This window comes from Podarcis gaigeae (assembly GCF_964106915.1).
Source record: "Podarcis gaigeae genome assembly, chromosome: 9".
NCBI lineage: Eukaryota > Metazoa > Chordata > Lepidosauria > Squamata > Lacertidae > Podarcis > Podarcis gaigeae.
The window spans coordinates 76520894-76546687 of NC_139685.1; the positions used below are offsets into that span (position 1 = coordinate 76520894).

Here is a 25794-nt window from a genome sequence, read left to right on the forward strand (position 1 = left end):
ATTTTGCACGCACAACAACCCTGTGAAGTAGGTCAGGCTGCGAGACAGAGACTCATCAAGGTCTCTTCTTTTTAAGTGCAAGGTCTACACCATGGGTAAGCAAACTAAGGCCCGGGGGCCGGATACGGCCCAATCGCCTTCTAAATCCAGCCCGCGGACGGTCTGGGAATTAGTATGTTTTTACATGAGTAGAATGTGTCCTTTTATTTAAAATGCATCTCTGGGTTGTTTGTGGGGCCTGCCTGGTGTTTGTACATGAGTAGAATGTGTCCTTTTATTTAAAATGCATCTCTGGGTTATTTGTGGGGCATAGGAATTTGTCCCCCCCCCCAAAAAAAAATATAGTCCGGCCCCCCACAAGGTCTGAGGGACAGTGGACCGGCCCCCTGCTGAAAAAGTTTGCTGACCCCTGGTCTACACCCTAACAGCCAAGGAAGGCTTTTACGCTTATTTGTTGGGATTTTACACTCAAATTTCAGAGCCATGAAATGTACCCGACAATTTGAAGTGATCTCTGGCCTCTCTTTCTCGTCCGCTCTTTGTCAACTGGGGTCAGAGCCCAGCAAGCACTCAGGAGAGTGCTGCAAGTACTTACTTGAGGTTCATGAAATGGAGGCTCCAATCCACTGGAATCCAAAGAGTCAAACAGCAGGAGCTCTTGCTTGCATTTAAAAGCAACTGTCAGGCAAGCAGAATTGGCTCCTCAGCTTTATCCCAGGTGGGATATAAATGCCCCGCCCTTAATTTGCAGTGAAAAGGGGCAGATCCGAGACACAGGCACCGAAAATGGCCGCAATACACAAGGCACTTGTTCAGGAGTAACCCAATTCATCTTGTTGGGGCTTCTCTCGGGGAGAGCAAACTGAGGACTGAGGCTACCCAAAGCCAAAAATCACTGAAGCCCCAATCTTCCGTTTACTGGAGAGTAAGCCCTCTACCCTCTATCTAAGGGAACGACAGAGGATGAGATGGTTGGACAGTGTTCTCGAAGCTACCAGCATGAGTTTGCCCAAACTGCGGGAGGCAGTGGAAGACAGGAGTGCCTGGCGTGCTCTGGTCCAGGGGGTCACGAAGAGTTGGACACGGCTAAACGACTAAACAACAACAACAAGCCCCCTACCAAACTCAGCAGGTCTTACTTCTGAGTAGGTCAGATCCACACCAAACATTTAAAATAATCTTAGCCAACAGACAGTAGCAATATATGAAACAACACAGTTCTTATAACTAACATCCTTTGTACTCCCAATGATGTGAACGATTGTAAAACTTGTAAAACAAAAAATTAAAAATGAATTCCAATTAGTCTCGCTGTACTTTAGCTGTTGATTATCTTATACCGCAGAGTTACATATTTCTTATATAGTTTCACTGTATAAATCTAGTACTTATATTTAGTACTTATATAGTACTGTAAGTCTAATTGCAAGGTTCAGTCTAATTCTGCCAAGAAGTTTCCTTTTATATCGTAATTTTTTAAGTATTCTGTTTGTTTGTCAATTTATAGTTTGTTTATAGTTTATTTAATTGTATGGTTGTCTGTTGGTTTGTTTGCTTTCCTGGAATAAATGTATCTATTTTAAAACAATAAAGTACAAAAAAAACTTAGCCATGACTTCCCCTATAGAATACCGGAACTATGGTTTGCTTAAGAGTCTCCTTGACCTCACAGAGCTACAATTTCATCTCTCTGTTAATTATCCTTAAGACATTTAAAACTGCTTTTAACAGTTAGTTTTAATAGTCCTTGTAATCCGCCCAGTGGTTTTATTCCAATCAAGCGGTGTATATTTTTTTGTTAAATCGATTTTTAAAAAATGCGTGTGATGGAGAACTTTAAAAAGAGGTTCCTAGACTGGAGGGATTTCTCCCAGAAACTTTTAAAGGATGGGGCTCCAAGGTAAAAGGTAAAGGTAAAGGTACCCCTGCCCGTACGGGCCAGTCTTGCCAGACTCTAGGGTTGTGCGCCCATCTCACTTAAGAGGCCGGGGGCCAGCGCTGTCCGCAGACACTTCCGGGTCACGTGGCCAGCGTGATAAGCTGTATCTGGCAAACCAGCGCAGCACACGGAACACCGTTTACCTTCCCGCTGGTAAGCGGTCCCTATTTATCTACTTGCACCCCGGGGTGCTTTCGAACTGCTAGGTTGGCAGGCGCTGGGACCGAGCAACGGGAGCGCACCCCGCTGCGGGGATTCGAACTGCCGACCATGCGATCGGCAAGTCCTAGGCGCTGAGGTTTTACCCACAGCGCCAAAGGTGGGGCTTTGCTAAAACACAAATGGGCAAACTCAAAAACAAGGAGGCTGCAAAGCAACAGATCCAAAGCAACGTTTCTTGTACACTTCCAGATTACAGTGGTACCTCAGGTTAAGTACTTAATTCGTTCCGGAGGTCCGTTCGTAACCTGAAACTGTTCTTAACCCGAAGCACCACTTTAGCTAATGGGGCCTCCTGCTGCTGCCACGCTGCTGGAGAACGATTTCTGTTCTCATCCTGAAGCAAAGTTCTTAACCTGAAGCACTATTTCTGGGTTAGCGGAGTATGTAACCTGAAGCGTATGTAACCTGAAGCGTATGTAACCCGAGGTACCACTGTATATGTGCCATTTCATTCCACCAATCAGAGGATCACAAGTTTTTTTTTTTGCTTTGCCCAAAGTTGTTTGCCCTTTTTGAGCTAGGAATCAGCAAAAACCACACAGCCAATGTCTTAAGTCCAGATTTTCCCAGAGATTTAGCCAATTTCCACCTGGACCCCCTGCTAGGATGCCATTTAAAAGACAATATGCGTAATATATTGAATATAATTGAATACTTCGAAATCAAGATAAATAAACAAGCTGCACTAATTTTTATAGACCCGGAGAAGGCGTTTGATCATGTGTCTTGGTTCTTTATGAAAAAGAATCTAGAAAATGGGTCTAGGCATAAACTTTTTAAGAAGTATAGAGGCAATTTATAAAGATCAAAATGCGAAACTTATAGTAAATAACGGATTGGCAGAGAGTTTTCAAATCACAAAGGGCACAAGGCAGGGGTGCCCACTGTCGCCTCTTATCGTTCATATCAACACTTGAAGTGCTATTACAAAACATAAGAGAGACAGAAATAATTACAGGAATAAAATGCAGGGTAAAAGAAGAATATAAAGTCAAAGCGTTCGCTGATGATATAGTCTTAACATTACAGGAACCACAATCCTCAGCGGTGAAAGTGTTAAAAGTAATTGAAGAATTTGGATCAATGGCAGGACTTTAAATTAATAAAAACAAAACAAAGCAAAAATGATGGTTAAAAAATATGAATGTGAAACAATCGGATCAGTTACAAAGTAAAACGGAAATAACAGTGGTAAAGAAAAGAAAATACTTGGGTGGGTGTCTGTCCCCGAAAAATACTAACCTATTCAAGGATAACTACACAATAACATGGAAATAAGTAAAAACAAATTTCCACCTGGACACTTCTCTGGATTCTAACAGTTTAATATTTACAGTACAGTAAGGAAAAGCAGATAAAACAAAAAAAATTCCTTCCAGTAGCACCTTAAAGACCAACTAAGTCAGTTCTCGGTATGAGCTTTCGTGTGCATGCACACTTCTTCAGATACGATACCTATCTGAAGAAGTGTGCATGCACACGAAAGCTCATACCGAGAACTGACTTAGTTGGTCTTTAAGGTGCTACTGGAAGGAATTTTTTTTGTTTTGACTATGGCAGACCAACACGGCTACCTATCTGTAACTGAAAAGCAGATAGTTCTGTACCACAAAAGGCAGTTGCAGGGCCTTTGAGCTTGGCTAGGCCACACAGACTTGAAATAAAACGGAATCATCCCCCAAAAAAGAGTTTTATTAAATGATTATTTCCTCCAACACATGCAAGGATTGCAACCTGTTAGGCAAGCAGCTGCACAGGCTCCCTGCAGGAGGAGCACAGAAACCCTATTTGTGCTACTCTGGAAGTAACAGGGCAACCCCATTCATAAGGTTTTCCTTCCAGAGTTATGGCTCAGAGGTTCATTTTGTTGCAACGTTTAGCTTATTTGTCTTGGTTGCTGCTGCTTTGTTAACAGAGTTTTATGGGTTGCAATTGTTCTATTGCTGATTTGTTAATGATTTCGTATTGCACTATTGTTATTTACTGTTTGTAAGTCGCTTTGGGATTCAATCAATCAATCACCCCACCGACCATACTTCCTCTCCCCCCCCCCCCCCGCTTTGCAAAGAATCCTCTCCGGCTATTACAGGCCACTTACCGACTTTAGCAGCGCTTGCAATTGCAATTGCAGCCTCTGAGCACGTGCAAAGAACAAACCGCTCCCCCCAAAACGCCCCCATAGGGACTTCAGCGCCCCCTGCTGGCCGCGTTTATTATGGCACCTAAGGAACGCGCTTTGGGAATCTCCATGGTCTTAAAGGAGCCGCGCTCCGGGTCAAGGTCAAGGAAATGGGTCCATTTACAAATAAAGCTGTATTTGATGAATGAAAGGACATATAGAGAGCCACAGGGAGGGGGGATTCCCATTCTCTCCACCCACCATATTTGAGACCCCCAACAGGTTTGCCAACGGAAGATGTTCATTAAAATCAACATTCTTTGGGGCAACCTCATTCCATGAAGAATGAGAGCATAACACACAGCCCCCCTCAAAATGCTGGAGTTGTGTGTGGGGAACCATTCTGATGGGGTCTGCATGCTGGTCGTGGGCGTGGCCAGGTAGAACAGTGGGCGGAGCAAAGGGCAAGGCTCTCGCTTTTGCATGGGAGGCCCCGATCCAGTCCCGCAACCTCTCTCCATCCATGTAAGCCAGGGGTGTCCAAACTTTTTTCAAAGAGGGCCAGATATATCTATATCTGGTACACACACACACATAATGTTTTTTAACATATAATTTTCAACAGTAATTAAACATACTTTTACATCTTATTCAATTTTTTTGACTTCCATCAGTCCTGTCTGAAAATTTTCCAATCTAATCTCTTAGTATACATTTCTTATTTTCCCTGTTACATTTCAAACTCATAACCAACACCTCTATTCTTTGTCTGCTTTGTAACACTTCATATATTCCTCCTTACAAAACTTCTTGTAGTCCTGCTAGCGTAATTTGTTGATTAGAGTTGCTCTTCAAATAATTCATATACTTCTTCCAATCTTCTGTAAATTTCTGGTCCCGCAGGTTTCGAATCCTTCCTGTCATTTTGTCCAATTCTGCATAGATAACTCTGGGGTTTTGGTACTCATTTCACTTTACTGGCCAAGGGAGCCGGCGTACAGCTTCCGGGTCATGTGGCCAGCAGGACTAAGCCGCTTCTGGCGAACCAGAGCAGCGCACGGAAATGCCATTTACCTTCCTGCCGGAGCGGTGCCTATTTATCTACTTGCACTTTGATGTGCTTTCGAACTGCTAGGTGGGCAGGAGCAGGGACCAAGCAACAGGAGCTCAACCCGTCGTGGGGATTCGAACCGCCGACCCCAATGCCAGGTCCTCACATGCACAGGTGGGATAAAACGGGGAAAGTGTTGGGTGAGCACAAAGTGATTTTCTGAACCCCCACAAACGTCCAACTTCCAGGTCTGCAATTCTATGATCTGGACATTGGCAAAGGCAACAGAAGGCTGGTCTTTCCTTGGGTTGGCAAAACCCCTTAGACAACCAGAAACTGAGTCTTTTAGTGCTTTTGGTCCAGTATTGTGGAAATCTCTTTCAGTAGAAATTCAGCAGGTGCCTTCTGGCAGTTCCCCCACTGCGAGAAGCCAAGTTACAGGGAACCAGGCAGAGGGCCTTCTCGGTGGTGGCACCCGCCCTGTGGAACGCCCTCCCGTCAGATGTCAAAGAGGAAAACACCTACCAGACTTTTAGAAGACATCTGAAGGCAGCCCTGTTTAGGGATGCTTTTAATGTTTAATAGGTTATTGTATTTTAATATTCTGTTGGAAGCCGCCCAGAGTGGCTGGGGAAACCCAGCCAGATGGTCAGGGTATAAATAATAATATATTATTATTATTATTATTATTATTATTATTATTATTATTATTTCAACTCATAAATGCCTGCTGCCGAAAACTTTTATATTCCATTAAGCTTATGCAGGCAATTAAGACTACCGCTTTCCTTCCATAGCAGTTAGCTCATTTCTGACTTTAACTTTTTAATGTTTTTTATTGTGTGGTTTTATGCACAATTGTTGTAAACTGCTCTGATATTTTTAATGAATTATTATTATTATTATTATTATTATTATTATTATCATATATTTATTTATACCCCGCCTTTTTCCCTGAGAGGGACTCAAAGCGGCTTACAGATAAACTAGAGACATAGGGGGGGAAATATTGTGGTATGTAATTATTATTTTAGGGGGGGAAAGTTTTAAGAAATTGTGGGGTGCGGGGGGGGGGAGAGAATGTGAGTAAACATCCCTATTCTCTTCATTTATATAAACTTTCTTCCAGAAAACCTCAATTTTCTATACTTTTCAAGTGGTCTTTCATTACCTATCCTGTTAGCATCATGGTGTCAATTCTATATATATATAAAAAAACCAGCTCTGTAATGATCAATGACCAAGTCACAATCAAATTAATCAATTTTATTGTGGTCAAAGACCAGACAACAAAATAACATCAGCAACATGTACTACATCAATATAAAGGGGCGGATGCGGTGGGCAAAATTTAAAATTCCCAATATACTTATTTACATTAAAAAATAACACTCCTCCAGCTAAAATCTATGATCCAGAGTTTAAAATCAATATTTATTCACCGGCCATCGCTGTCACTGTAGCCTGTCTTGTCCTTTTTGCCATAAACCAGAATATTCAGACGGCCAAGTCACACAAAAATTGCGATAATCCCATTCCAAGAACTTCAGGAAAGAAATAAATGTCTCATTTTTGTTGCAATGTAGGGAAACAGGGGAGTTTGGAGCTGCAAAGATTACACGCGCACTGTTTGTTCAACCTTTCTTACTGGAAATTCCCAGTTTCCTCTCTTTCTCCCTGTGTATGGCTTGTTAGTATCCATAAATCTGTCTCTGTCCACACACATTCCAGCACCAAGGACACACATCTCTGCTCTTAAGGATGCTCATGAACCCAACTTTTGCCTTCGGAGTTTCCTCCATTCTGGCCAATGGTTCCAGTAGCCCTTCTGCCAGGACACCTGGGTTCAGGTAGGACCGGACTAACAAACCCGCTGAATTGCCATTCAGGGAGGCGGGGACTTAGGGGGTCTGCCCCCTTTCCATGCAGCGCCGCAAAGTTTGCAGTGTTATCACGCAAAGCGCGCAGAAGGAAAAAGCAGCGCGTGGGAAGCAGGCGCGCGCGCGCGCTTTCCCTTTGGAAATGCTCCTGGAGAGCCCGGGGGCACTTTGGGAATTTCCCGTAACTGGTCTCAAGTTTTCAGCAAAGCCTTTCCAGGAAATCGTTTCATCCATAAGCGGACACTGCCGACGCACCCCCCCCCCCAAAAAAAAAAACTTGCTGTGAAACGAAACCGACTCCTGGGCTATGAAAAGGGCATCCGCCGTCGGAGGCTTTCGAGGAAACGAAAGCGAAGGGAGGCGCCGGTCGCGTTTCCGTGGTTCGGACGCGAGCTTCGCCTAATCCTGTCTTCACCAAATCCGAATCGTTTGATGAAGCCAGAGGCGCTCGCAGGGTGCAAAGAAAGGAGCCCTTTCTGGGACGTGGCGCTCGACTTTACGCACGCATTTGTGTCATTGTGCCTCTCCGAAATGGTAGCTGCTCATGGGCCTGGGGGGGGCAGTTGTTGTCCCCCCTCCCAAGAATTCACCCACCCCTAATATTCTTCAGAGGGTCTCTTCTCCAGTCTTCAGAGAGTAGCTGGAAATGGGGAGGTAGAAAAAGGTCCTACTTTCCTTCTACTCTGCAGTTTTAATCTGAAATCTTAGGCGCAGTACTGCGCTCAGAGCTCAGAAGCTGCTTACGCTAATGAAATTCCCTGTCGCAAAATGGGCCTAGAACAATGGGAGTTTTGAAGACTGGTACCAACCAAGGAGGGTTGCCCCGGGCACTGTGGGTTAAACCATAGAGCCTAGGACTTGCCGATCAGAAGGTTGGCAGTTTGAATCCCCACACTGGTTGAGCTCCTGTTGCTCAGTCCCTGCTCCTGCCAACCTAGTAGTTCAAAAGCACGTCAAAGTACAAGTAGATAAATAGATACCACTCCAGCGGGAAGGTAAACGGTGTTTCCGTGTGCTGCTCTGGTTCGCCAGAAGCGGCTTAGTCATGCTGGCCACATGACCCGGAAGCTGTACGCTGGCTCCCTTGGCCAGTAAAGCGAGATGAGCGCCGCAACCCCAGAGTCGGTCATGACTGGACCTAATGGTCAGGGGTCCCTTTACCTTTACCTTTATACGTCCCCCCGCGTCCCCCTCAAGAAAAGAACTGCCTGCAGCTGATTTTTATTTAGTGCATTCAAGAAAGTTTGATGTACGAGTGAAAACCTGACATCAGTGCAATTATTTGTTGTTGTTTTTAAGAAAGGATCATGCAGAGTTGCATGCTTGCACGTTTGAGCTGTGAATTTGGAGCATAGGAAACTGCCCTATGCAGAGTCAGGTACTTTGTTTCTCTAATATTAATTGACTGTATAAAATATTCTGTGATCATAGAACTGTAGAGTCGGGACCCCATGGGTCATGTAGTCTAACCCCCTGCAATGCAAGCGAAGGGGAAAACTATGTTTTCTTGTTTTATCTGAATTTGTTTTGCAGCTTAGCCATATGCCCATGAACTTCAGCTAGCCCTTGTCAGTAGACTGATGTTTATAGATAGCGACTATAGCAACCAGATTTCCCATGCTCTGGCAGAAGGCAAGGAATTCAGCGGGTTAGAACGACCATATCAATCGTCAGTCAATATAGAAGAATGGAGTCAGCCACGGAGAACCGCTGCAATTAATCATTAGTTAATTAATGAGGATGTTGAGGGATAGTGGCATTTAATCAAAAGTTAATGAATAAAGGAAGGATCTGAAGGCTTTGTGAAAAATCCCTCATTGGCTTTGCCTCACCACTGTGTGCTGTAATGGTTATACAGTGGTACCTCTGGTTAAGAACTTAATTCGTTCTGGAGGTCCGTTCTTAACCTGAAACTGTTCTTAACCTGAAGCATCACTTTAGCTAATGGGGCCTCCTGCTGTCGCAGCGCAATTTCTGTTCTCATCCTGAAGCAAAGTTCTTAACCGGAGGTACTATTTCTGGGTTAGCGGAGTCTGTAACCTGAAACGTCTGTAACCTGAGGTACCACTGTAAAATGTTTTGTTCTAACCATATCATGGGCTGATAGGAGACACATGTGTGCCATAGAAATGCATAAGAACAGGGGACAGCAAACTTTTTCAGCAGGGGGCCGGTCCACTGTCCCTCAGACCTTGTGGGGTGCCGGACTATATATATATATATATTTTGTGGGGGGGGGGGGAATGAACGAATTCCTATGCCCCACAAATAACCCAGAGATGCATTTTAAATAAAAGCACATATTCTACTCATGTAAAAACACACTGATTCCTGGACTGTATGCGGGCCGGATTGAGAAGGCGGTTGGGCCAGATCCGGCCCCGAGCCTCAGGTTGCCTACCCATGCATAAGAATGTTCTTCACTTATAAATAAGTAATAAAGCACATCACAGTACTCCTGTGGCTCCTTCAGAGAGACTTGTCCTTGCGTGTGTTTGTGCCAATAATAGGCTTTGTTTTTCCTCAGAGTTTGTTTCTGTCTGCCACTCCTTTGCCACTCCTTTGGGGAATCCCCGGCCAACAGACCCCTTAAAATCATCACAGGAGTCACAGCTCAGGGAAATCTCTGTTGTACGGCCATCTGCATCTTTCTTTTTTCAAATTGTTTTTATTAGAAGATTTTCTTGGGTCCATCTGCATCTTTCTGGTGCAGCTGACCAACTTAGCAACCCCATCGGAGTTCGGACTATTACATACATACACACACACACATACATACATACATACATACACACATAATTTTATTCCCACACACTCAAAGCCGCTTCCTACATGAAAAAATGAGAGTCGTCATTGCGATCCATAGTTAAAAGTAAAGGTAAAGGTAAAGAATCCCTGACAGTTAAGTCCAGTCACAAACGACTCTGGGGTTGCGGCACTCATCTCGCTTTATTAGCCGAGGGAGCCAGCATACAGCTTCTGGGTCATGTGGCCAGCATGACTGAGCCGCTTCTGGTGAACCAGAGCAGCGCACGGAAACGCCGTTTACCTACTCACTTGCACTTTGACGTGCTTTCGAACTGCTAGGTTGGCAGGAGCAGCGGCCGAGCAACGGGAGTTCACCCTGTCAAGGGGATTCGAACCGCCGACCTTCTGATCGGCAAGCCCAAGAGGCTCGGTGGTTTACACCACAGCGCCACCCGTGTCCCATAGTTAAAAGTAGAAATCGATAAATGTGTCCTCATTTTTGCTCTCTTTAAAATATGGCAACCCTAATTTATTTGTATTTTTTAATTATTAGATCAAAGCAATTAATGTATGTTTTAACCAAGTTAGCCTGGTTGAGCTAACCACATTTTCTGGTTCCAAATGACAGAACAGAATAATTCAGTCTTTGGGGTTTGTAGTTAATTGTTTCCTTGGAGTGAAATGACTCCTCACAATGGAATTTAAATGCAAGCAACCGATCTTATCTGCAAAGAGATTGATCACTTCTGGACAATGCTGGGATAGTGTCTTTCCTTAGCTCCTTGACTATGTCCAATCACCAGCATGCTTTAAAAAAACACCACCAGCTAGCCAATAAATATCCTTGCGGCACCTTGAAGACTGAGGAATGCATAATGGCGCAAGCTTTTATGGACTGCTTTAATTGTTATGCTGGGTCACAGGAATATATGTGCATGGTTTTCCTTTTTTTTGCAAAGTGTGAGGTCGCTGGAAATGAAGTGCAGAAAAAAACACAGCTGACAGCTGCAATCCGTAAAACAGTTATTGGAAGCATAGATATCCTGGCATTTGTCATTTAGTAGTGTCCGACTCTTTGTGACCCCCCTGGACCAGAGCACGCCAGGCACTCCTGTCTTCCACTGCCTCCTGCAGTTTGGTCAGACTCATGCTGGTACCTTCGAGAACACTGTCCAACCATCTCGTCCTCTTTCGTCCCCTTCTCCTTGTGCCCTCCATCTTTCCCAACATCAGGGTCTTTTCCAAGGAGTCTTCTCTTCTCACGAGGTGGCCAAAGTATTGGAGCCTCAGATTCAGGATCTGTCCTTCAAGTGAGCACCCAGGGCTGATTTCCTTCAGAATGGAGAGGTTTGATCTTATCCTGGCATAGGTATGCCAATTAAAACATAATGTGCTGAAAATAGTTTAATCCACAAGTGTTAGCACTGAAGTGCTTGATACATTTCAGTTCAGGGGTTTCTATTTACAGTCTCCTTTTGATGCTGCATAGCTCCAGGAAAGCCACTATTGAGGACCAGGGACATTTCAGCTGCTCAGAACACTCTGCAAATGACCTTAAAGCCCAAGAGGAAACCATGCATCCGCTTAATCCAAGATCTTGTGCATCCTAAAGAAGCTTGCAATTTCTGTCATGTTCTCCCTCATCTGCTTGGTTTTGGTGTGCAAGGTGTAAAAACACTTCTGCTCAGACAGGCCACATCTTGAAAAAGAGGGGAAAGAGGAGACCCAGATAGCGATTGACTGGTCAGCTTGATGTTTATACCAGTGTTATAAGAAAAAACTGCTCCTTTAACCCTTATGGGGTATCCAAGAGCCCTTATAGAGTCCTTATGTAGGTTTTTAATCAGTAGAAAATAACAGAGACCGACCAGAGAATATTGAGAAGCAAAGCAGCTAGTAAGCCTGATCTTTATTAGACTGTTGCAACAGGGTCCCCCGCTCACCCCACGCAGGGAGGGAGGAGAGGAACCCAAAACATTGGTGTGCAAGCTCTTATATACTTTTGAAATTGCCCTCCCTGTAGCCAGAAATTTGAGCGTGTTGCTTCTTTCCTGTTTGCCAGGATACCTGATAATGCCTTATCTGATTGCCTTTTCTGGGTAGCCTGGCCATTTCTTTGAGATGGTAAATACCTAGTTCCTGAATCTCTTACACATATTGAGAGTGCTCAGCTTAACAGATACTTGCCAGGCTGTATTCAAAAAGGGAGGTGTAAGCCCCTACAATCCAAAAACAATTGGAAAGCTTTTCGCATTTCCTTCCTCCTTGCAGAGAAATATTTGAGGTCAATTTGGGAGAGTCAAAATGGCTTCAGGATTGTTCTCCTGTACTATTTCAGACACGTGGTTTATATACTTATGTATCTGTTTGCCTTGTACATTTATGTACATATATATATTACAGGAATTCTAAAGTCATATATATATATATATATATATATATATATATATATGACTTTAGAATTCCTGTAACCCCAGGAAATGTCCTGTTGTTGTTGTTTAGTTGTTTAGTAATGTCCGACTCTTCGTGACCCCCTGGACCAGAGCATGCCAGGCACTCCTGTCTTCCACTGCCTCCCACTGTTTGGTCAAATTCATGCTGGTAGCTTCGAGAACACTGTCCCACCATCTCGTCCTCTGTCATCCCCTTCTCTTGTGCCCTCCATCTTTCCCAACATCAGGGTCTTTTCCAGGGAGTCTTCTCTTCTCATGAGGTGGCCAAAGTCTTGGAGCCTCAGCTTCAGGATCCGTCCTTCCAGTGAGCACTCAGGGCTGATTTCCTTCAGAATGGAGAGGTTTGATCTTCTTGCAGTCCATGGGACTCTCAAGAGTCTCCTCCAGCACCATAATTCAAAAGCATCAATTCTTTGGCGATCAGCCTTTTTTATGGTCCAGCTCTTACTTCCATACATCACTACTGGGAAAACCATAGCTTTAACTATAAGGACCTTTGTCGGCAAAGTGATGTCTCTGCTTTTTAAGATTCTGTCTAGGTTTGTCCTAGAACAGATAATTAAAAAGTCGGTTTGTGAGCACATAAAAAAGGATGCTGTGATCCCTAAGACCTAGCATGGGTTTCTCAAAAAGAAGTCATGACAGAGGAATCTCTCTTTTTTTTATGAGTTAAAATGAATGAAGGAACTGAGAGGAAGCTCATCAGATTTGCAGATGACACCAAACTGGGAGGGGTAGCTAATGCTACAGAAGACAGAATCAGGATTCAAGATGACTGGATGAACAGATTGGAGACCTGGGCCCAAACTAATACAGTGGTACCTCAGGTTACATACGCTTCAGGTTACAGACTCCGCTAACCCAGAAATAGTACCTCAGGTTAAGAACTTTGCTTCAGGACATAGGCGCCGACTCCATGGGGCCTGAGGGGGCCCGAGCCCCCTCAAAAATTCGTTTGGGGGGGCTCCGCCCCCCCAATAATTTAAGAAAATTATTACCGTATTTTTCCTTCTATAACACACAGACTTTTTCTCCTAAAAAGGAAGGGGAAATGTCTGTGCGTGTTATAGAGCGAATGTGTGGTCCCTGGAGCCAATTGGTGCGAGGGGAGGCAAAAAAAAAAGCAGGCAAAAATCAAATCGCGCTCTCCTAGAAGGAAAAGCTGAAAAGAGGAAGCGGCTGCTTTCCTGCATTCTGCCTCAGGGTCTTACTGCCCACCCTGCTCTGTTTCCTTGCTGTGTTTGCTCAAACGGAACAAAGAGCAGGGAAAGCCCCTCCCCTCCAGGCAGAGGGAAAGCAGAGTGTGTCTCTGTGCTCCGTGCAGGAGGGAGAGAGAGAGAGCGAGAGAGAGCGCGCGAGCTGGCTGACTTGGGTGGGTAGGTGAGGGAAAATTTGCCTTCCTTTCCTCCCTCCTCCTGTTATACCCCTCTCCTGCATTCTTAGCCAGCTGCTTCTCTGCACACCCCTCTCCTGCTCCGTGTCCCTTCTGTGTTTTTCCTTCCCTCCCCACTTAAGATGTGGTTAAAAAGCATGGATCCACATGGATCCTCAGGATCTTTGCATAGGGTCAGCCCAAATTCACCATCAGATCACATAGCATGTCCATGGCTACAGCCTGCCCCCCAAAAATCACACACCCACTGTTGCCTGGGGCTGCAATGGTGCAAAAACGTGGTTACAAAACATGGATCCACAGGATCTTTGCATTGGGTCAGCCCAAATTCACCATCAGAGCACATAGCATGTCCATGGCTACAGCCTGCCCCCCAAAAATCACGCACCCACTGTTGCCTGGGGCTGCAATGGTGCAAAAATGTGGTTAAAAAGCATGGATCCACATGGATCCTCAGGATCTTTGCATAGGGTCAGCCCAAATTCACCATCAGAGCACATAGCATGTCCATGGCTACAGCCTGCCCCCCAAAAATCACGCACCCACTGTTGCCTGGGGCTGCAATGGTGCAAAAACGTGGTTACAAAACATGGATCCACATGGATCCTCAGGATCTTTGCATTGGGTCAGCCCAAATTCACCATCAGAGCACATAGCATGTCCATGGCTACAGCCTGCCCCCCAAAAATCACGCACCCACTGTTGCCTGGGGCTGCAATGGTGCAAAAACGTGGTTACAAAACATGGATCCACATGGATCCTCAGGATTTTTGCATTGGGTCAGCCCAAATTCACCATCAGATCACATGTCTGTGGCCACAGCATGAAGCACAAAAATGATACATCCACTGTTTCATTCAGAATGTTTTTCCCCCTTGTTTTCCTCCTCTAAAAACGATGTGCGTGTTATGGTCAGGTGCGTGTTATAGAGCGAAAAATACGGTAGTTATATTATGCTTTGTAAAAATCACAAAATTATGTTGGTATTTTTTATTTTCCTTGTTTGATGATAGTTACCTTTTAAAATACATTCAGTAATGAGTTAAAACAAATAATTATTACGGTAGTAAAAGAGGCGGCGCGAGTAGTTTTGCTCGGTGCGTGCGACTGGCCCAGCCCCTCTTTCCTTTTCCTCTCTTCTGCTCTCCCGCCGGGCGCCTGAGGGAGAGTTACTTAGCGGTTCTGAGGAGCCGCTGTTGTTTCGGCAGGGGAAAAACTGCCTGCGAACCGCCGAGCTCCCTCTCTCTTTCCAGCCTCTCTCTCTCTCTCTCTCTCTCTCGCTATGGCCAAGGAGGAGGAGAAGCCCTTCAGCCAGTCTATGGCCGAGTGGCAGAGGTTCATCTACAACCCCAACAGCGGCGAGTTCCTGGGGCGAACGGCCAAGAGCTGGGGTGAGGAGGGCGAGCGAGCGAGCGCGCGCGGGGGGAGTGGGCGGCCGGCACGAGGGGCGGTGGGAGGCGAGGCGCGGCTGGCACTTGCCTTGCCCACCACGCATCTCTCTCCTTCTCGGTCTCTCTCCCTCTCTCAGCTGGCGAGGGGGCCACGAGGCGGGCGGCAGCAGCAGCAACGGGCCGGGAGCGGCTCTTAGAAAACTTCCCAGGGCAGGACCCCGGTATGGGCCCCCCCAATATTTTTTATAAGTCGGCGCCCCTGCTTCAGGATGAGAACAGAAATCGCATGATGGCGGCGCAGCGACAGCAGGAGGCCCCATTAGCTAAAGTAGTACCTCAGGTTAAGAACAGTTTCAGGTTAAGAACAGCCCTCCAGAACAAATTAAGTTCTTAACCTGAGGTAGCACTGTAAAATGAATTGCAGTAGGGACAAACGTAAGGTTCTGCACTTAGGCAGGAAGAACCAGCTGCACAAATAGGGGACGGGGGACACCTGGCTTCCTAGCAGCATGTGTGAAAAGGATCTAGGGGTCTTGGTGGACCACAAACTTAACACGAGTCCACAGTGTGATGCAGCAGCAAAAAAAGCTAATGCTATTCCAAGATGCATCAACAGAAGTATAGTGACCAGATCAAGGGAAGTAATAGTCCCACTCTGTTCTGCCTTGGCCAGGCCACACCTGGAATACTGTGTCCAATTCTGGGCACCACAATTTAAGAAGGATGTTGAGAAGCTGGAAGGTGTGCAGAGGAGGGAGACCAAGAGGATAAAGGGGATTCCAACAGCTTTCTGGTGATAAGAGTTGTTTTGACAGTGGAATGGACTCCTTGGGAGATGGCGGACTCTCTCCTTCTTCGGAGGTTTTTAAGCAGAGGCTGGATGGTCATCTGTCATGGATGCCTTAGTTGAGATTCCTGCACTGTAGAGGGTTCCTTCCAACTTTACAATTCTATGGTTCTGTGTCTCTTAATTTTAACCAGTGTTCTCCTTGTGTTACAAGTTGTACAGCTAGTATCTCTGGCCTGAACCTTGTGTAGAAATTAATTCTCTCCACCGCCAGAATGAATTTCAAGCTTTACTACAGAACAGTCTTAAATATTCAGTTACAAAATAATAAAATAATACACTGCAAAAAAAATCAACGAGTTTCAGTTGCATGAAGTTCCTCTCTACTCCCAGAGTAAGAGATTAAGCATCTTTATTAAAAGGGAGTTTCTCTGTATCTCTCCAATAACACACTGCTTCCGTGGTTTGCAAGCGTCCTCTAGGGGTAAATTCACTTATACTGTACAAGTTCTTAGGTCACATCCCGTGATGGCTCATGGGATTAGTTTTGCTCCTGCACAATGGAAAAACACTAGCTTTGTGTTTAAAGAAAGAACTTCCTATGCAGCACTTTTAAATACAACGCTGTTAAACACAGTCTTTTATGTACAGTACATTAAACTTAAAACTTCAACAAGCTTTGTGCGCGCGCGTTTATTCTACTACTCGGTTTCAGCCCTGTCCCCTTAGAAACCCCCTGCAAAGAATCATTCCGGACAGACAGGGCATTGCGTAAAATCCACGGGAAGATCCTAAGAGGGATCCTTCTTTCTCTCTGCCGGGGAGAGCTGCATCCAGTCGCGTCTCTGCTTTCATAGGATGACTCAGATCTGGCAGAGTCCGGATTGGGCAAAACTATGGAAACGCAGCAGGAGCCTCTCTCCGCTTTCGGTTTCCTTTCCCTCTGCGGAGGCAAAAACCTCCCGGATTTCTGACTTGCTTTTTTTTCTTTCAAGGCGGGAACAAACAGTGGCTGGGAAAGGCTTTGCTGAAAACGGGCACCAGTTGCTGGAAATTCCCAAAGTGCCCAGAGCTCTCCAGGAGCATCTCCAAACGGAAAGTAAGCGCGCGCACCTGCTACCCACGCGTTGCTTTTTCGTACTGCGCGCTTTGCAGGAAAACTCCGCGAAGTTTGCGGAGCTGCATGGAAAGGGGACCGACCTCCGAAGTCCTCGCCTCCCTGGCCCTCAGGCCGTCCAATCCAGCTGGGGCTGGCCCGGAGTGGCGTCTCAGGGAGTGAATGAAGGGGCGGCTTGGCCCTTTGCTCGTCTTCCTCGGGGAAAAGCTCTCCTCCTGCGGCTCCCGGGCGCATCTCTCTCTGTCCGCCTGCGGGGCTTGGGCGCACCGGGCGGGGGGGGGGGGGCGTGCTGCTGCTGCCTGCCTGCGTGCGGACGCGCGCTCTTGTCCCTGCTGGAGCGCCTCCTGCCAGCTCGGGCAGGAAGCCTGTGAGCGGTGAGAAGGGCTTGGCGGGGAGGCGTCGTCTTGGCCGGGGCTAGCTGGGCGCTGCAGAGCTCTGGGTTCGAGTGTCGCGCTCCGGGCCGTGGACGCGCAGGGTGGCCAAAGGGAAGGGGGGTTCCGTCCCGGGGAGAGAACGAGAGAATGGTAGCGTTGGAAGGGACCCCCATAGTCCAACCCCTGCCGCCACTTTCCGAGGGCGACCCTGGAACTCCCTGAGACTGGAGCGGCCGCCGCTCGGGATGGCTGCCTGGGTCTGTTCTGCGCATCCAAGGGGACATGGCAGGGACTGGTCTAACCTTGCGGGGTTCGCGTTTTGGCTTTCAAGGAGGTCGTAGGCGGGCTGTGTCCGAAACATGCCCGGGCGACTCCCGAAGCATTGCGGCAAGCGAGTTCTCTTATTTGGAGATGGGGGAAAGGAGGTTGTGGGTTGGAAAAGCGGTGGTTTTGCGGGACGGGGTTTGCGAAATTTAAGAGCAGCGGAACGACGCGGGGCAAATGCTGCGAAGGCGAGAGGAGAGGTCCTCTTTGGGACCAGAAACTGGTGAAGTTGCAGGAAGGAAATGGTAGGAACAAACGAAAAGCTCTCCAAATGGAGAGATGTGTTAAAAGGTAGAAAAAGTAAAGGAGCAGTGGACGGTTAAGTCCAGTCAAAGGCGACTGTGGGGTGCGGCGCCCATCTCGCTTTCAGGCGGAGGGAGACAGCGTTTTCCCACGGTTTGGGGGGGGGGCGTTGTGCTTTTAAATTTGCTCTTAAACAATGCAGAGTTCCGAGTGAGCAGTGAGGTTGCCAAGTTTGCTGATGATGCTAAACTGTTCTGCGTCCTTACAGCATACCTTACTGCGTCCCTACCTTTCCCGCCCTGCCCTGGCCACAGTGATCCATGCGATGGTCACCTCCAGGCTTGACTACTGTAATTCGCTCTACGCGGGGCTGCGGGCCGTGAGCGTCCCTCAAACTCCAGCAGGTGCAGAATGCTGCAGCGAGGCTCCTCACGGGGTCTCTGCCATGGGAGCATATTTACCTAGTGCTTTACCAGTTGCACTGGCTCCCGGTGGAGTACAGGGTCAGGTTCAAGGTGCTGATCTTGACCTTTAAAGCCCTTTGTGGCTTAGGGCCCTCGTATTTACGGGACCGCCTCTCCTGGTAGGCCCTGCAGAGGACCTTAAGGTCCATGAATAACCATAGTTTAGAGGTCCTGGGCCCTAAGGAAGTCAGACTATCCTCCACCAGGGTCAGGGCCTTTTCGGTGATGGCTCCGACCTGGTGGAATGCTCTGTCCCTGGAGACTAGGGCCCTGCAGGATTTAACCTCCTTCTGTCAGGCCTGTAAGACAGAGCTATTCCTCCTGGCCTTTAATTTGAATTCAGCCTGATCGGGGAAAGGGTTGCTTCCGGTTTTCGCCTCTCGTGCTTGCACAGATGTGCAAAATGAGATCACGCGCATGCGCAGAAGCGACGAATTGTGACCCGCGCATGCGCAGATGCGGGATGCGTTCCTTTCATGTTGTGAACGGGGCTCCAGAACGGATCCCGTTCACAACCAGAGGTACCACTGCATAGCCAAATATTTAACTGTATGGGCAATCTATCTGGAAGATAAATTGTTAGTGATCTGACATGGTTACGCTCCCTGTCTCTGTTCCTTCCCGCTCCCTGTCTCTTGTTAAGTTCTTTGACGGCATGAAGAACAGCTTTTAATGTCCTAATTAGTTGGGAGGAAGTGATAGTGCTGGTTACCTTCTTTGATACAGATAGGTAGCCGTGTTGGTCTGCCATAGTCAAAACAAAAAAAAAAATCCTTCCAGTAGCACCTTAAAGACTATCTGAAGAAGTGTGCATGCACACGAAAGCTCATACCAAGAACTAACTTAGTTGGTCTTTAAGGTGCTACTGGAAGGATTTTTTTTTGTTTTGACCTTCTTTGATGTTGGACATTGTTTTGAGAAAGTAAGGCATTGGGAGGGGGTCACGTAGCTAGTAATGAATGATCATCTGCACGTAGCCAGTGGGGCTGGCCACACAGGCTAGCTATCTATAAATCGGATGGATTGGGGCAGAATTGGGAGAAGCTCATGCAAGGACTGATCTGGCCACAGGGCCTTGCAAAGTGTGGCAAACTTTGCCGCTTCTTGAGGGCTTCCAAGTGGCAAATTGAAGTGCTTGCTTGCTATGACTATTTGCTTGCTGTTTAGAATACAGTGGTACCTCTGGTTACATACGCTTCAGGTAACAGACTCCGCTAACCCAGAAATAGTGCTTCAGGTTAAGAACTTTGCTTCAGGATGAGAACAGAAATTGCATGACGGCAGCGGGAGGCCCCATTAGCTAAAGTGGTGCTTCAGGTTAAGAACAGTTTCAGGTTAACAACGGACCTCCGGAATGAATTAAGTACAGTGGTACCTCTGGTTGCGAACGGGCCGGTTTGCAACATGAAAAGAGCACAACCCACAGCGGCGTGTCTGCACATGTGTGGGTTGCAATTCACCGCTTCTGCGCATGCGCAAGTGGCGAAACCCAGAAGTAACCCTTTCCGGTACTTCCGGGTCACTGTAACCTGAAAGAACGTAACATGAAGCGGACGTAACATGAGGTGTGACTGTACAGTAAAATCTTTAATCATCTCGCTCACTTGTGCTTTGTATTGCTTCCGAATCTCATTTTAAAAGAACCACCTTGCCTTTGGCAAGACCCCTTCCTTGGAGGTTTTTGAGCAGAGGTTGGGTGGCCATCTGCCCTGCATGCTTTAGCTGAGACCCCTGCTTTGCAGGGGTTGGTCTAGAGGACCTTTGGGGTCCCCACCAGCTCTGCAATTCTATGATTCAATTATTATGGTAAGAGCTACTGTGTCATTTAGAGCTGCGTGACAGCTTTTGCAAAAAAGGGCTTGAAAACTCTTTTCTTTCCTCACATCCCTTGCTCTGGAGGTCGTCCAAGAGTGCTTCTGGTTTAGTTGTGTGCTGGTCGTTTGGGTCTGTGGTTTTTGAGCCTTCAGTAGCTCCTTGTTTCCTCCTTTTGGTTGCAATTTCCTTGAGTGCCTCTACCTTTCTGCGTTTTTCTTTTAACCTTGCCATGACTGTTGAACAAAAGGCTTCCGAATTCCTTATTTCTGTAATTCTGATTGAAACCAAAAGTTAGTGGCGGACAAACCCAACTTCTCTGCTAAACATGCTAAAGAAGTACCATATTTTTCGCACCATAGGACACACCGGACAATAGGACGCACCTTGTTTTAGAGGGGCGAGAACAAGAAAAAAAAATTCTCCCCCTCTCTGCCCAGCGCCCCTTCAGCGGAGCGGCAGGAGGCGCTGCACAGAGAGGGGGAGAATTTCCCCTCTCTTGTTTTCCCGCTCTAAAACAAGGTGCCGTTTAAGGTGCGTTCGGGCGGCTACTTTGGAAGCCTGGAGAGCGAGAGGGGTCGGTGCACACTGACCCCTCTCGCTCTCCAGGCTTCAGGTTCCTTTCGACCTGCTCTTTGGGGCTGGCGGGGGGAAGCCCACCGGTCAGGGAGCAGCGGAAAGGCGCAGCGGAGAGGCTCCTGCCATAGTCGCGCGTCACCATTCCAGCCAGGAGAGGGTCGCTGGGTTATGGCGTCTTCGCTCCATAGGACGCACACAGATTTCCCCTTCATTTTTGAAGGGGAATAAGTGCGTCCTATAGAGCGAAAAATACAGTATTTATATTTCAGTGCTGGGGTGAAGGGGCATGCAGTGCTTTGCAGAGAGAGGCGCAGAACTACAAAGTCCCTGCCCTCAAGGCGCCTGCAATTGAAAGCACATTTATATTATTGATTTCTCAGGATTTATATGTGGATCAATTGGAACAAAGCCTCAAAGCTGCTCATGAAAAGAATAAATAAATAACCTGTTTTAAAAGAAAGAGTTAGAGGATTGGAGGAGGAGAGGTTGGCAAATACAGCATCTCCACCAAAGGACTGAGGGGAATAAGCCAGAGGTCACAGATGTTTGGAAAGTTGGTCTGTCCTTAGGCTAATGTTATTTTGGACGACTTAAGTTATTGTTTCTTAGGGATAATTTAAATTGTTTAATCTTTTCTTGTGAACTGCTTTGAGGTTTTTGTTTTTACAGTCAGGCATTGCATAATTTTTTAATGAAATTAATAATGTAAGTTTTCTGGGAATGTGTTTCAGACGGAAGTCACAGGTGGCTCTATCTATCCTCATGCATAATCTTATATGCCTGTGTCTTATACATCTTTACCTGCCTTTTCTCTAAACTGGAAAGCCCCCAAATATTGCCATTTTTTCCTTACAGGAGTTTCTGTCCATTTCTAACTTTACTACACCCCTTTTGAAGGTCAGCGAGCATTGAACAGTATCCCATACGTGGTGGAGCTATATATTTGCATTGCAATATTGTTTGCAATGTTTGCTTTCAGTTCCTTTTACTAATGACCAGTAACCTTTTTCACAGCTGCTATAAACTGGGCTGGGACGCTGGTGGCGCTGTGGGTTAAAGCCTCAGCGCCTAGGACTTGCCGATCGAAAGGTCGGCGGTTCGAATCCCTGCGGGGGGGTGCACTCCTGCTGCTCGGTCCCAGCGCCTGCCAACCTAGCAGTTCGAAAGCACCTCCGGGTGCAAGTAGATAAATAGGGACCGCTTACCAGCGGGAAGGTAAACGGCGTTTCTGTGTGCAGCTCTGGCTCGCCAGAGCAGTGATGTCACGCTGGCCATGTGACCCGGAAGTGTCTCTGGACAGCGCTGGCCCCCGGCCTCTTGAGTGAGATGGGCGCACAACCCCAGAGTCTGTCAAGACTGGCCCGTACCGGCAGGGGTACCTTTACCTTTACCTATAAACTGGGCTAACAGTGTCATTCATCTGTCCACCATAATATATCCCCAAGTTCCTTTTGCTGGTCATTTGTTGACAACTGGGAGCCATCAGCGTACATGTGAAGTCAGGATTTATTTATTCAGTCGGTTCATTTTTTCCAAAAATCTGCACTTCTTTAGGCTTGCTTAAACAATGAGACATGTTTGGCAGGTTTAATGCCAATTATCTCTCCCCCTCAAAAAACCCCCAACGGCTTAGAGAGATCCTTGGGCATTTGTTTGTTTCCCTTTTTAATCAAATTATTCAAGATTGTTTCCTTCGTGACACTGGCTGCTTTGCTGCTAAACCCCTATCGTCAGCAAATTTCTAGTGTTAAAAAGCACTTGGCAGTCCTAGAGCCGAATAAATACTTGGCTTTTGTTCTGGTACTTATTTTTGGTGGAAGTTTTCAGTTTTGTCTACTGTTGTGGTTGCTGCCCTCTGCAGATGACACAAACTGCGGAGGTGCGTGGGTGTTGCTCTGTTAAACTCTGCCTTTAAAGCAGATAACGGTTTTGGGTTCCGGCTTTGCAAAACAAGAGGCGATTGAGCTTGTATCCCTTGACGCTGCTGGTCTGATTTGTTAAGGATTTGACTCTTAGGTGAACTAACTGCCTCACCTGTTCGTTCAGGCCCACATTCCCCCCCACCCAACTTGCTTTTTGCAAAATAAATAAATAAACATGCTTCCCCATTCCCTCTACCCGTGCATTACAGCAGAACATGAGTCTCCTTCTTTCCTGATGGTGACATAACAATGGAGTGAAACATCTTTAAAGTCGACTTCATCGCATTCTTTGTCTCTCCGTTGATGGCTCAGTCTGGAGGGTTTGTTGCTCCAAGTGTTTTGAGAATTTTAAGGTCTCAGATATAGAATAAATGTTCATAAACGCACACATATCTAAATGCATGAACCATGTGTCTGAAATAGTACAGGAGAGCAATCCTGGAGCCATTTTGACTCTCCCAAGGACCTCAGATATTCCTCTACAGTCAGGGAGGCAAATGGGGAAAGCCTTCCCATTGTCTTTATGCTTGCAAATCCTGCCTTAAGGACGTATTTGTGTATGAATAGGGTGAGCTTGTGACCTGGATTCAGGAACTAAAGTATTAACCATCACAAAAGAATGGCCGGGCTTCCCAGGTAGAGCAATCAGTGACCATTATCAGGTATCCTGGCAGGCAGGATTTCTGCTGTAGACCGCCTCCTTCTGTGATGTATCTATGATGTTTCAAGGGGTGGTCTAGGGCTACAGGGTGGGCAGTTTCAAAAGTCTATATAAGGGCTTGTGCACCATTGTTCAGGGTTCTCCTTCCTTCTGCATGTGGTGAGTGGGGACCCTGTTGCAACAGTTCCTTTAATAAAGATCAGGCTTACTAGCCACTTTGCTTCTCGATATACAGTGGTACCTCGGGTTACATACGCTTCAGGTTACAAACTCCGCTAACCCAGAAATAGTACCTCAGGTTAAGAACTTTGCTTCAGGATGTGAACAGAAATCGCTCAGCAGCGGCAGCGGGAGGCCCCATTAGCTAAAGTGGTACCTCAGGTTAAGAATAGTTTCAGGTTAAGAACTCAAGAAATTAATTTCTTAACCCGAGGTACCACTGTATTCTGGTTGGCTTCTGTTTTCTCCTACCGATAGGGAACCCATATAAGGACTCTATGTGGGCTCCGGAATACCCGATAAGGCAGGCATAGGCAAACTCAGCCCTCCAGATGTTTTGGGACTACAGTTCCCATCATCCCTGACCACTGGTCCTGTTAGCTAGGGATCATAGAAATTGTAGGCCAAAAACATCTGGAGGGCCGAGTTTGCCTATGCCTGCCATAAGGGAGAAGGAGCAGTTTTTCTTATAACACAAGTTTGCACTTAGATCGATGTCAACCCAAGGGGTGGGGAGCCTGGATGTTCACGGGCAAACTTGTGTTATAAGAAAAACTGCTCCTTTCCCCTTATGGGGTATTCCGGACACCTTGTGTCATTTTGGCGATCCTTGGGGGGGGGGCACATTGCTCAATCATCTCTGCTCCTTCTAGCGGTGGCTACCTGCCAGTATGGTGTATTGGTTAAGAGCGGTAGACTCGTAATCTGGTGAACCGGGTTTGCATCTCCGCTCCTCCACATGCAGCTGTTGGGTGACCTTGGGCCAGTCACACTTCTCTGAAGTCTCTCAGCCCCACTCACCTCACAGAGTGTTTGTTGTGGGGAGGAAGGGAAAGGAGATTATGAGCCGCTTTGAGACTCCTTCGGGGTAGTGATAAAGCGGGATATCAAATCCAAATTCTTCTACCTGAGCTTTCGCGTAGCGGAGACCCTTACGCAGGGGGACACTACGCAAGACCGTAGAGCTGGACCAGGGGCTGTGAACTTCCAGCCTGCCAGCTGAATTAGACCCAGAAGGGGTCCCAATTTGGCCACGAGGAGGCTGGTTTCGCTAAACCAAACCCACCTGCCCTGCACGGTCAACCATGCCTTTATCTCCTGTCTCCATTTCAATTGCCTTAGTTGCTGTTTTGACTGTTTTAACTGATGTGCTCTTGCTAATACCTTGCAAGTCGGACGGAATCCGTTCCGGAAGTCCGTTCGACTTCCAAAACGTTCGGAAACCAAAGTGCAGGAACCGTTAGACATCCAGGTTCCAAAATAAATGTTCAAAAACTAGAACATTCACTTCCCGGTTTTGATTGTAACGGGAGCTGAAACGTTCAGCAACCCGTTCGAGATCCAAGGTACGACTGTACAGTGGTACCTCGGGTTACATATGCTTCAGGTTACATATGCTTCAGGTTACAGACTCCGCTAACCCAGAAATATTACCTTGGGTTAAGAACTTTGCTTCAGGATAATAAGAACAGAAATCGTGCTTCGGCAGCGGGAGGCCCCATTAGCTAAAGTGGTGCTTCAGGTTAAGAACGGACCCCCGGAACGAATTAAGTGGTACCCAAGGTACCAGTGTACATGTTTTTGTTTTAACGTTTCTATGTTCTGTTGTGTGTTTCAATTATGCATGGCTATTTTTTAAAAAAATAAATAATTTTTTTTTTTTAAAAAAAGTTGGATTTATGCACCTAGACAGTCTGGAAGCTATTTGGATAACTAAGCAGTGTACAGATAAATCTCTTGCAAAATGATGCCAGTCTAGACAATGAGTTAAAAGGTAAAGGGACCCCTGACCGTTAGGCCTAGTTGCGGACGACTCTGGGGTTGTGACGCTCATCTGGCTTTACTGGAGCAGGGACTGAGCAACGGGAGCTCACCCCGTTGCGGGGATTTGAATCGTCAACCTTCTGATCGGCAAGCCCTAGGCTCTGTGCTTTAACCAAAGCGCCACCCGTGTCCCTAGACAATGAGATATGCAGCACCAATGCCGCTCCCAATCTGCGTTGAAGCCCCAAACTCGGGTTCAAATTCTAGGGGTTTACATGCATGAGGTGGTTGCTAAAACCAATTGGCAAATTAATAACTAAGACAGTGTTTCT

General features: G+C 46.7%; 1 protein-coding gene across 1 annotated transcript in view; it reads left to right on the top strand.

Annotated features, from left to right (window-relative positions):
* Window positions 1-16420: 16420 nt before the first annotated feature.
* LOC310852737 (PC-esterase domain-containing protein 1B-like) overlaps window positions 16421-25794 on the top strand; it is a 390021-nt gene continuing 380647 nt past the window's right edge. Inside the window, exons 1-2 of the mRNA XM_083756665.1 lie at window positions 16421-16467; window positions 16979-17082. The gene's annotated coding sequence lies outside the window, so the exon portion shown is untranslated. The remainder of the gene's footprint in view (window positions 16468-16978; window positions 17083-25794) is intronic.